A 12,735-nucleotide genomic window follows, 5' to 3' on the forward strand; every position below is an offset into this window, starting at 1 on the left:
GCTAAAGTTGCATATGTTTTAACTCTTTGTGCAAGTCCTTTCTTGAGTTTCTTTTTTTTCTTAATAGATGGCGCGAGCAGTTGCCACTCGTCGATGACATGCCTGTTTGTGATGTTGCCACGGCTACAGACCAGCAGCACTCCCTCACCCCCGCTTGCAGTATCAGCGTTTATTCGCCGACCCTTACACTTACTTTCACATATATCCTCTTGTATCTGTCTCATATTTAGTCACTTGAAAGTTCTGTATAATAGAATGAAGTATGAAGACATGAACAAAGTCAGCCAAAGATTTCAGTTTTTACAAGGGAAAACCAGCATTGATTGCAGTCATGTTCTCTTACAAAGACACAAATATACATGTATAACTTGTTAAAGCAATCACCCTCAAGATGTTTAGTTATGTATACAGGGTGGGCCTAAAAATTTAAATAGATGGGAAAAATAACATTTGTGAAATGCATCATTTTAAGTTACCTGAAGCATACACTTAAAACAAAAATGTTTGAAGCCATGTGTACATTCACCCATCCATTTTCGAGAGCTTGTCCATATTTGAGTAGCCTGTGAACTAGAGCGTGTACCATCTGACTTTGGGGAGGAGGCAAATTACACCCTGGACTGGTAGCCAGCTCATCAAGGGCACATTCACGCCAATGGACAATTTAGTCTTCAGTGAACCTAACATGCATATTTTTGGAATGTGCTAGGACACCTGACCCCTTAGGAGACCCACACAAGCACTGGGAAAATTGCAAACTCCAGACAAGAGCGCCCACGATAAGATTCGACCGATCACCTCTCGGCTGTGAGGGAGACTTACTAACCACTAGTCGAGCAAGCTGCCCCCAAAAAAATGTGTAGTTTCATGTTGAAAGTGTTCTTTTTGTATTTCCAGATAACATAGCTGTTGTGACAATCTCATTTGTGTTGTGTATGCAGAGCGGCCAACCCTGTACGCTCCACACCCTTTAGGGTGTTGAGTAGTAGCATGGAAAGCACAGCTTTCCATCCATGTGGCTAAAACAACCTTGTGGTTGTACCGGTTTCAAGCATGAGAATCAATGTGGTTGTTAAAGTATGGTCCGCATCAGACCACTCCAATAGGAAAGCTGGAATTCTGATAACCACAAGCATGAGTGACTTGTTTTGTCATTGAAGGGACTCGATCGCCCAAAGGATACCCCCTTTAGGCGAGATCACGTACTTCTGTCATCAACTGTAAACCCTTCCATGTTGCCTTTAAAAAACAGCTTTTCTCTATTACTGCTTTGCAGCTGTAAAGATGTATAAAGGGGACCAACATAGAACAGGTGGTGGGGCTTGAAATAATTTTTTTTTTGCCTTCGGTAGACATCACAAAGGCATGACATCCCACATGCGTAAGGGTATTCCACTGTGGTTTGAAATTTTAACGAGAGCCGTTGAAGCATTGATTCAACATCCTTGATATCCACCTTAAGGTGTGTGTACTAGTACCCTTTTTTCTCACTAGTAAGGCAATTCAGCGCATTAGTAGAACCTGTTGAACTACCATGACTTACGAATATTTTTTCCAACAAATGTTTAAACAACTTTATGGAAATATTCAATATCCGACTTAAGCCCCATTATGAGCGTGCTCTTTGTCCTCACTAGTAGAACAGATTGGGCAAACAAGTAGGAAAATTACATGATACCATTGAAGCAAAAAGTGCACTAGTTGACAACTGGGCACCAACAACATTTAGTTATATTAGCGATGATATAAAATTCTACCAGTTAACACCTAGTGCTGCTCAAGTAGCAACAATGCAAAGTTTTGTCTCGCCTGTAACATGTAGTTGTCCTACTAGTAGTCCTATAGTTGTCCTATACATGTGCAACGTCAAACACAGTGCTGGGAAGATTTTGTTTTAAATTACTGTATTTAAGTTATCTTGTTAAAAACATTGCTTTCTCAAAGTAAAATAACTCATTTCATTTAATTGCATTTTGGCTACTTAATTTTGAATGAATGGATCAACAAGACCCTTAGAGTAAGTACATAAAATGTCTTTGTTGCATTATATATTATACATATACAGAGAGAGAAGAGAGCGAGAAAGAATATGTGCAGGATGTGGCAAACATAATACCATGTTGACGTAATCACAAACATGCCCAATTTAGACGATGGCTTCATATGACAAACCAGATAAACGAATACTTCAGAATAAAATTCAAAAATTGTGAAGATGAAACTGCTCAAAAAGATGAGTTCTTTTGTGTTTAAAATGTAATGTATTAGTGTCTTCTTCTTTTCCTTTCGGCTTGTCATCTTTTGCCATCCTAGCCTATCTCCTGCATCTTCCTCTCTAACCCCAACTGCCCTCATGTCTTCCCTCACCACATCCATAAACCTTCTCTTTGGTCTTCCTCCCGCTCTTTTGCCTTGCAGCTCCATCCTCAGCACCCTACCACCAATATACTCACTCTCTCGCCTCTGAACATGTCCAAACCATCTAAGTCTGCTCTCTCGAACCTTGTCAGCAAAACATCCAACTTTGGCTGTCCCTCTAATGAGCTCATTTCTAATCCTATCCAACCTGCTCACTCCGAGCGAGAACCTCAACATCTTCATTTCTGCTACCTCCAGTTCTGATTCCTGTTGTTTCTTCAGTGCCACCGTCTCTAATCCGTACAACATGGGCGGCCTCACAACTGTTTTGTAAACTTTGCCCTTCATCCGAGCAGAGATTCTTCTGTCACATAACACACCAGACACCTTTCGCCAGCTGTTCCAACCTGCTTGGACCCGTTTCTTCACTTCCTTACCACACTCACCATTGCTCTGGATTGTTGACCCTAAATATTTGAAGTTGTCCACCCTCGCATCTCTTCTCCCTGTAGCATCACTCTTCCCCCTCCACTTTTGTCATTCACGCACATATATTCTGTTTTACTTCGGCTAATTTTCATTCCTCTCCTTTCCGGTGCATGTCTCCATCTTTCTAATTGTTTCTCTGCATGCTCCCTGCTTTCACTGCATATCACAAAATCATCTGCGAACATCATGGTCCAAGGGGATTCCAGTCTAACCTCATCTGTCAGCCTATCCATTACCACTGCAAACAGGAAGGGGCTCAGAGCTGATCCCTGATGCAGTCCCACCTCCACCTTAAATTCCTCTGTCACACCTAAGGCACACCTCACCATTGTTCTGCTGCCATCATACATGTCCTGTACTATTTTAACATACTTCTCTGCCACACCAGACTTACGCATGCAGTACCACAGTTCCTCTCTTGGTACTCTGTCATAGGCTTTCTCTAGATCCACAAAGACACAATGTAGCTCCTTCTGACCTTCTCTGTGTGTTTCCACGAGCATCCTCAAGGCAAATAATGCATCTGTGGTACTCTTTCTAGGCATGAAACCATACTGTTGCTCACAGATACTTACTTCTGTCCTGAGTCTGGCCTCCACTACTCTTTCCCATAACTTCATTGTTTGGCTCATCAACTTGCTCTATAGTTCCCACAGCTCTGAACATCCCCTTTGTTCTTAAAAATGGGAACTAGAACACTTGTCCTCCATTCTTCAGGCATCTTTTCGCCCACTAGCATTCTGTTGAATAAGTTGGTCAAAAACACCACAGCCATCTCTCCAAATTGGTTCCATACCTCTACCGGTATGTCAGGACCAACTGCCTTTCCATTTTTCATCCTTTGTAGTGCCTTTCTGACTTCGCCCTTAGTAATCATTGCCACTTCCTGGTCCTTCACACTTGCCTCTTCAACTCTTCCTTCTCTCTAATTTTCTTCATTCATCAACTTCTCAAAGTATTCTTTCCATCGATTTAGCACACTACTGGCACCAGTCAACACATTTCCATCTCTATCCTTAATCACCCTTACCTGCTGCACATCCTTCCCATCTCTATCCCTCTGTCTGGCCAACCTGTAGAGATCCTTTTCTCCTTCTTTCGTGTCCAACCTGGTGTACATGTCTTCATATGCCTCTTGTTTAGCCTTTGCCACCTCTACCTTTGCCCTTCATCGCATATCTATTTACTCCTTTCGCCTTTCCTCAGTCCTCTCAGTATCCCACTTCTTTGCTAATCTCGTTCCTTGTATGACTCCCTGTATTTTGGGGTTCCACCACCAAGTCTCCTTCTCCCCTTTCCTACCAAAAGACACACCAAATACTCTCCTGCCTGTCTCTCTGATTACCTTGGCTGTCGGAGTCCAGTCTTCCGGGAGCTTCTGCTGTCCATCGAGAGCCTGTCTCACCTCTTTCCGAAAGGCCACACAACATTCTTCCTTTCTCAGCTTCTACCACATGGTTCTCTGCTGTACCTTTGTCTTCTTAATCTTCCTACCCACCACCAGAGTCATCCTACACACTACCATCCTATGCTGTTGAGCTACACTCTCCCCTACCACTACTTTACAGTCAGTAACCTCCTTCAGATTACATCGTCTGCACAAAATATAATCCACCTGCGTGCTTCTACCTCTGCTCTTGTCGGTCACTTGTTCCTCCCTCTTCTGGAAATAAGTGTTCACTACAGCCATCTCCATCCTTTTTGCAAAGTCCACCACCATCTGTCCCTCAAAGTTCCTTTCCTGGATGCCTTACTTACCCATCACTTCTTCATCGCCCCTGTTTCCTTTACCAATATGTCCATTACAATCTGCACCAATCACAACTCTCTCGCTGTCTGGGATGCTCAGAACTACTTCATCTAGTTCCTTCCAGAATTTCTCTTTCAACTCTAGGTCACATCCTCCCTGTGGGGCATAGCCGCTAACCACATTATACATAACACCCTCTATTTCAAATTTTAGTCTCATCACTCGATCTGATACTCTTTTCACCTCCAAGACATTCTTAGCCAGCTCTTCCTTTCAAATAACCCCTACTCCATTTCTCTTCCCATCTACTCTGTGGTAGAATAATTTAAACCCTGCTCCTAAACTTCTAGCCTTACTACCTTTCCACCTGCTCTCTTGGATGCACAGAATATCAACCTTTCTCCTAATCATCATGTCAACCAACTCCTGAGCTTTTCCTGTCATAGTCCCAACATTCAAAATCCCTACACTCAGTTGTAGCCTCATTGCATTCCTCTTTTTCTTCTGACGATGGATCCATTTTCCTCCTCTTCTTTGTCTTCGACCCACAGTAGCTGAATTTCCACCGACGCCCTGCAGGTTAGCAGTGCTGGGGGCGGGCGTTGTTAACCCGGGCCACAACCGATCCGGTATGGGATTCTTTAGATGAACGCACATATTTGTTTGGCACAGTTTTTACGCCGGATGCCCTTCCTGACGCAACCCTCTGCATTTATCCGGGCTTGGGACCGGCCTACAGATTGCACTGGTTTGTGCCCCCCATAGGTATGCATTTAGTGTAATCCCTTCAAACAATCAGACAAATTAATAGATTGCACCGCAAATTGCCATTTAAAGGTCATATTTGGAAAAGTATGCCATGTTTGAGACTATTGCAGATTGGCGCATGACCAAAGAGAGCTAATTTCAAGTTTTTTTGAATGAGAAAGTGATATGAATACAAATCAGGGGTTTTGCTGCTCTTTTTCTAGTGTGCACACGCAGATCAAACTGTTGAGACATCACTTTCATTTAAAGAAAACCTATAGTGGTCAGAGAAATAATTTCCATCTGACAAAAGTTGTAATGAATAAAGATTTTATGAAAATGAACCAATGATAATGAAACATTGCTTTTTAATTGTAGTTTGTCAGAATTATATTAAAAGCCCAACTCATGAAAAAGGCCTGGATAAAAACAATGCTTCCCAAATCACCGCACTCAAACGATTTTTGTAGCTTTCCGTGAGACTTCTGTACCTCTCAGCGGGAGTTTTAGCCAACTTTTCATGCACAAACTGCTCCATTTGTCTCAGGTTTGAAGGGTCCTTTCTCCAGATGGCATGTTTCAACTCACTCCACAGATGTTCAATAGGATTTAGATCAGGGCTCAGCGAAGGGGACTTCAGAATACTCCAATATTTAACTCTTAGCCATTTTAGGGTGTTTTCAACTGTGTGTATTGGGTAATTATCACTCCATCCATTTTTTCGCCCCTGATTCTCACTGGGGTCATGTGGATATTCTGTAGCCTATCCCAGCGAACTGCAGACAGAAGGCGGATTACACTGGTCATACAGCAGTGGGAGACAGTACTGTAGTAGAGGAAAATAGTTCTACTAGACCAGCAAAGTCAAGTCATTCTACTAATACGCTGATCTCTTTTACTTGTGAGGATATTGGGTACTAGTAAAATAACATTTGTTTGCGAGGCTTGCAAAGTAGTGTCATCCTAACTTTGCGGAAGGCTTTACTGCCTTAACGCTAAAGAAATTATTTATAATGTATAATCAGTGGCCTTTACAAGAACATGTGTTTTTGCATCCTTTGTTAAGGAAACATTTTCTTCAGTGGCTTTCCATGAGCAAGAAGTGCACTTAATAAAATGTTAGAAATCCCACTTATGCATCTCACTGTGAAAGCCCTCCAACAACGTGGCAGCTTTGACCAGTATTGATCTCTCACTATTTGTCTGACTATCTGTCTTTCTCACCGTCTCAATGTGTGCGTAAATGCTAGATGGAGAAGAAATGCTGACATGTGATCACTCAGTCGAAACAAAAACCAACCCTAAGGGACGTCCTCTTTAGAGACTGGAGCCACTTAAAAATGACCTCAGCCAAATTAATGTATAAATAATCTGCTTCACTTTCATGTAACGCACTTGTATTACTCATTATCGTGTGTGTCAAGAAATAACCTTTTGTTCCTCTACTATATATTTTTAATAAATATGAATATATGCATATGAGTTGTTGCAGCAGTGTTACTTCCCCCTCATTCGCTGGATAATTTGAAAAAAATCATTCATAATTCATGTTACTGTAATGTCACACACAGTCACACCTGTTAAATGGGTACACTGAGAATTACAGGTATTCAACAAAACAACAAAAACATCCTTGAACCTTGGCGGTTGCTGCCCGAGTCTATAGTTGACCAAAGTCTGGCACATCTGTCACTAGGTGACTGAACAGGAATAACAGGCATGCGATCCAGGGAACTTGGATCCACATGCACTCCTGGTGCACCAGGCTTTATCTAAAAAAAACAAAAAAAAACCAGGACATCTCCCTGAGTACACCCAAGCCAGCTCACCTGACTTGCCTCGTATATTTTAGTTACTCTTTGTCTCATACCAGCTATCTCCACCTGGTTTTGGGGAAACACATGTGCAGCCTCAAGTCTATCCTGCAGCTTCTGGGTGTACTCCAACACTGAATGGTCCTCATCCTGCTGTCCAGTGGTCTTACAAATGCTAGCTCTGCCAGTGTTCATCGCTCCCTGCCCAGGATCGGCAGAGCAGGGGTGCAGCTTTTAGAACTGAATGACTGATCGGCAGGCCATTAGTACCAGTAGATTGTGCCGCTCCCACTCATGCTGATGGTTGGCAGAGAGAATGATAAGCTGCTGTTGCAAGGGTGTGGTGCGTGTCTTTTGCGTGTCAGGTCGTTCACGCAGGACGATGAAAACCCCAGACTCAAAATTCCTGCCCTGATCACTGTGTTGGATGTCTGCAGCCCCAAACCAGGTGAAGTAGCCTCCAGCAGAGTGTCCTCTCACGTCTACGCTTCTTCTTCTGGCAGTATGTACATCTCTGGCCATTTTGTAAAACAGCTTGCACTTGTTCCTGTTTTACATCGCAGGGAAACGGCCCATAACTCTACACACACTAAAGACTGTTGAGATGATTGTGGACTTCAGGAGGCAACCTTCACCACAGTTTACCCTGATGCTGTCCAGCTGTCTTGTGGCAACTGTCGAGCCTTCAAGTTTTGGAGAATTACAGTCTCAAAGGACCTGAGGTAGAAGACGCACATCAACTCCGTCCTCAAAAAAGCGCAGCAAAGGATGTACTTGTGGCTTCTGAAGAATCACGGTCTGTCACATGAGCTGCTGAGTCAGTTCTACACAGCGGTCATCCAATCAGAAGAAAGTTAAGAGGTTCCTGTCCAGGATATCCCTGTACCTGGCTGTGTTGCATTGATGCTGCATGCTTCACTGTTGCGACTGTATTGCGCAAGTGATGAGCAGTGCCTGGTTTTCTCCAATCATTCCACTTAGAATTAAACCCAACCTTGGTGTCATTGGAGCAGAGAATCTAATTTCTCCCTGTCTTGGAGTGCTTCAGGTGTTTCTTCGAAAACTCCATCCGAGCTTTCATGTGTCTTGCACTGAGTAGAACAGAGGTCGGGAACCTGTGGCTTGCGAGCCATTCCTGGCTCTTTTGGTGGTTGCATATGGCTCACGGAGCCCTCATAACAACATATTGTACATGTGATTTCTCTCATGCAGGCAACGCAAATGACGCAGAGAAGGTTTGTCCTAGTGGAGTTGCCGTAGTTTGGTGTGGCAGGCAAAGCAAATGACACAGAGAGTTTGTCCTAGTGGGGTTCCTGTAGTTTAGTGTTGCTGTCGATGTACACAGATGCAGGGTTGAATGCCGATCGTGTTGGAACAACTAATTATGGAAACGCTTTTGACAAAGGTCGCTCAAAGAAACAAACATGAGTACCGAAGTTTTCAACAAGAATGGGTTTCAACAAGAATGGACAGCCTTTGTGGAGAGGGAGGCTTCTGCTGTGTGTCTAAAAGCACATTGGAGAGTATCCCAAAGCATTCGTCCTCAATGTTGCCAATAAACATTTTGACAACTTTGCATAAAGACAAGATAATCAAACGAATAAAAGACATGCCATTGTCCGCAAGAACCGTGCACCATCGTACCATCATAATGGCAAAGCAAATTGAATTACATTCATGATAAATGAATGAACGTCTCAAAGCCTGCATGAAGCTTAATCTAATGACGTATGAAGCACCAGAAGTCACATTAATTGTAAGAAGTACTTTTGTCATTATTGGTTAGCAACATCCTAGCAATGTTATTTAAAATAATTCAGAGACGTATTGTACTCCAAAAGTGTTGGTCTCACATAAATGTGCAAATACACCTGGACTTGGTTTTTAAAATAATGTATGGCTCTTTTGAAATTACATTTTAAAATATTTGGTCTTTATGGCTCTCAGTCGAAAAGGTTTCCGACCCCTGGAGTAGAGGCTTCCGTTGGGCCACTCTACCATAAAGCCCTGACTGGTGGAGGGCTACAGCGTTAGTTGACTTGCTCAAACTTACTCCCGACCGCATCACTGGCCTCAGCCACAGTCATCTTTGGGTTCTTCTTTACCTCTCTCACCAAGGTTCTTCTACACTGAATGCTTTGTTTGGCCACATCCACTGTGAGCTGGAAGGTCTCATATCAACAGGTGTGTAGCTTTCCCAATGAACCCCAATCAGTATAATCAAACACAGCTGGCAGATGTGCTAACCAGTCGTCTGTCATGTGTGCCAGTTCTACACACCGGTCATTCAATCAGTACTGTGTACCTCCATCACAGTCTGGTTTGGGCCGCCACAAAAAAGGACAAACTCCGACTGCAACGGACAATCAAAACCACAGATTGGATTGTCAGCACCACGCTACCCACTATTGAGGACTTGCACGCAACGCGAACTAGGTCCAAAGCAGGCAGGATTCTTTCAGATCCTCCCCATCCTGGCCAACAACTCTTCCAGCTCCTTCCGTCCGGAAAGTGCTACAGATCAATGCAAGTCAAAACTAGGAGGCATTCAAACAGTTTTTTCACTCTTAATCAGCAAATTTACTATTTTCTGCCCTGTGCCATTTTTGGGACACTCACATTCTGCTGGACCAATCAATAACAGTATTAGTACTATATTTTTGTAGACTATTGCACGATTTGTCACATTAACCTGCTCCCTTTGCACAACTGTCCCGTCTATTACGGGAATCGCAAACGCGTAAAGGGACTGTAAAAGCTTTACACAATGTGGGATGTTGACACAATTATCTCGTACCTGTTCTAAACGAAGATTTTACATCTTGCACAACTTATAAGAAATAGTTACTATAAATAGAAATGTCTCTTGTTCTTTGTTCTTGCCGCTTTGTTGTCCTTGGTTCTGTATGTTGTACCAGGGCAGCACTATCTGCGGGAGAACAATTCTTTGGGTGTTTTTTACTCACTTGGCCAAATAAAGCTGATTCTGATTCTGATCATGTCCACAGACACAGCTACCTGCTCCATGGGCGCCCCAATCCCCTTGCTACATGCGACTAGTCTTGGGGTCTTTTGTAAATTACATCCCATCGCAGCGCCTACAGAAGTCTTCAATTTCCCGCCTGTGCTGACCCCGGTAGAGCCCTTGGTGCAGTTGACGGATGGTCTTTGTGCTCCCAAAGTGCCCGAGCCCATACCCCTGTGACATGCTCTCAGCACAGCATCTCTGAGGGACCTGGGCACCACGAAGTCCCACCTACTTCATTGGTGGCAGGCTCTTTCCACGCACGATGCATTATATTATCACTCATGTGTATGACAGCAAACTTATTCCAAAGCCTCATGTGATCCCAGACAGTCCCACCACATTCTTCTATGGCTTCTACCACTCAGGACCCACTGACACACTGGACCAAGATTGCTTTTCTCCTCCTTCTTGACTGTGCCCAGTCTGCAGCATTCACTGCCTCTGAATTGGTTGATGGCCCATCAGCAGTCTTCTCTCCATGCAGGTCCATCCCTCATATGTATCGTCAGTCAGAGTAGCCACAGCCATCCACAGCTCATGGTCTCTGAGAAAGGGCATGAGATCCGGCCCAATGAACCAAGGTGAAGTTGAAAGACCCCCTTTCAGCCCAGACCTTGCTTCTACAGACTTTCACCTGTTTGCTCCCTTGAAAACGTTCATGAGAGGCACAAAGTTTGAAAATGATGAAATCAAAAGTGTTGTGAGCGACTGGCTGGGACGTCAGTCCAAAGATTTTTCTGTTGCAGGAATATGAAAGCTTGTGCACAGATGGGAAAAGTGTGTGACAGTACTGGGAGACAATGTTGAATTTTTTTTAAAAAACGTAAGCTTATGCCGAAAAATTCCCCTTTTTTTTTTTTTTTTTTTTTCAATTGAATGACCCTTATAAGAGGCTAGTCCTAAGAATATTTTTAGTTGCGTCTGCAACTACTCATCTTGTTCCTTCCAGAATTTTTCATTCAACTCTACGTCACATCCTACCTTTGGGGCATAGCCGCTAATCAGACTTCTAATCACTTGTTCTTTTCCTTTTGCCTTGTCCTATTGGGGGGCGCCACAGTGTGTCATATCAGATGAACGTATTTTTTTTTTTTTTTTTTTACGCCAGATGCCCCATCTGCCGCAACCTCTCTGCATTTAGCCCGAGAGAGAAGCTTGCAGCACCCGGTATTCTCAGGTGGTATCTCATCCAAGTACTAACCAGGGCCAAACCAACTTAGCTTCCAAGATTTGACGAGAGCCGGCATTCTCTGGGTAGCATGGCCGTAAGCCCTAATCACATTATACATGCAGTGAAGAAAATAAGTATTTGAATATCCTGCTATATTGTAAGTTCTCCGACTTAGAAATCATGGAGTGGTCTGAAATTTTCATCATAGCTGCATGTTCTGTGTGAAAGAGATAATCTAAGAAGAAAAATACAAAAATCACAATGTATGTTTTTTTAACGATTTATTTGTGTGATACAGCTGCAAATAAGTATTTAAACACCTGTCTATCAGATAGAATTCTGACCCTCAAAGACCTGTTAGTCCGTCTTTAAGAGTCCAACTCCACTCCATGTATTATCCTGGATAAGATGCACCTGTGCAAGGTCGTTAGCTGCAAAAAAAACGCCTGTCCACCCCATACAATCAGTAAGACTCAAACCTATAACATGGCCAAGACCAAAGAGCTGTCCAAAGACACCAGAGACAAATATGTTCAATGTCATGCAGCTGGAAAGGGCTACGGAGAAATTGCCAAGCAGCTTTGTAAAAAAGGCCACTGTTAGAACAATCGTTAGAAAATGGAAGAAACTAAGCATGATAGTCAATCTCAATCGGAGTGGAGCCCCATGCAAGATATCAACTCGTGGGGTCTCAGCCCAGGACTACATGACAGGACTTGGTCAATGACCTGAAAAGAGCTAGGACCACCATTTCCAAGGTCACTGTTGGTAATGGGACAGGACAACTGCACTGTATTAAGGAGAGGATGACCGCGGCCATGTATTGTGAGATTTTGGGGAACAACTTCTTTCCCTCGGTCAGAGCATTGAAGATGGGTCATGGCTGGGTCTTTCAACATGACAATGACCCGAAGCACACAGCCAGGAGAACCAAGGAGTGGCTCTGTAAGAAGCATATCAAGGTTCTGGCATTGCCCAGCCAGTCTCCAGACCTAAACCCAATAGAAAATCTTTGGAGGGAGCTGAAACTCCGTGTTTCTCCGCGACAGCCCAGAAACCTGTCTGATGTAGAGAAGATCTGTGTGGAGGAGCGGGCCAAAATCCCTCCTGCAGTGTGTGCAAACCTGGTGAACAACTACAAGAAATGTTTGACCTCTGTAATTGCAAACAAAGGCGACTGTACCAAATATTAACATGGGTTTTCTCAGGTGTTAAAATACTTATTTGCAGCTGTATCACACAAATAAATAATTGAAAAAATCATACATTGTGATTTCTGGATTTTTCTCTTCATATTACCTCTTTCACAGTGGACATGTACCTACGATGAAAATTTCAGACCCTTACATGATTTCTCAGTGGGAGAACTTGCAATATA

The 12,735-nt window shown here is 43.3% G+C and overlaps 1 protein-coding gene across 1 annotated transcript in view; it reads left to right on the forward strand.

Annotated features, from left to right (window-relative positions):
• LOC133511847 (aryl hydrocarbon receptor-like) overlaps window positions 1-6,798 on the forward strand; it is an 89,991-nt gene extending 83,193 nt beyond the window's left edge. Inside the window, exon 11 of the mRNA XM_061840833.1 lies at window positions 68-6,798. The gene's annotated coding sequence lies outside the window, so the exon portion shown is untranslated. The remainder of the gene's footprint in view (window positions 1-67) is intronic.
• Window positions 6,799-12,735: the final 5,937 nt, after the last annotated feature.

This window comes from Syngnathoides biaculeatus, chromosome 14 (genome assembly GCF_019802595.1).
Source record: "Syngnathoides biaculeatus isolate LvHL_M chromosome 14, ASM1980259v1, whole genome shotgun sequence".
Lineage (NCBI taxonomy): Eukaryota > Metazoa > Chordata > Actinopteri > Syngnathiformes > Syngnathidae > Syngnathoides > Syngnathoides biaculeatus.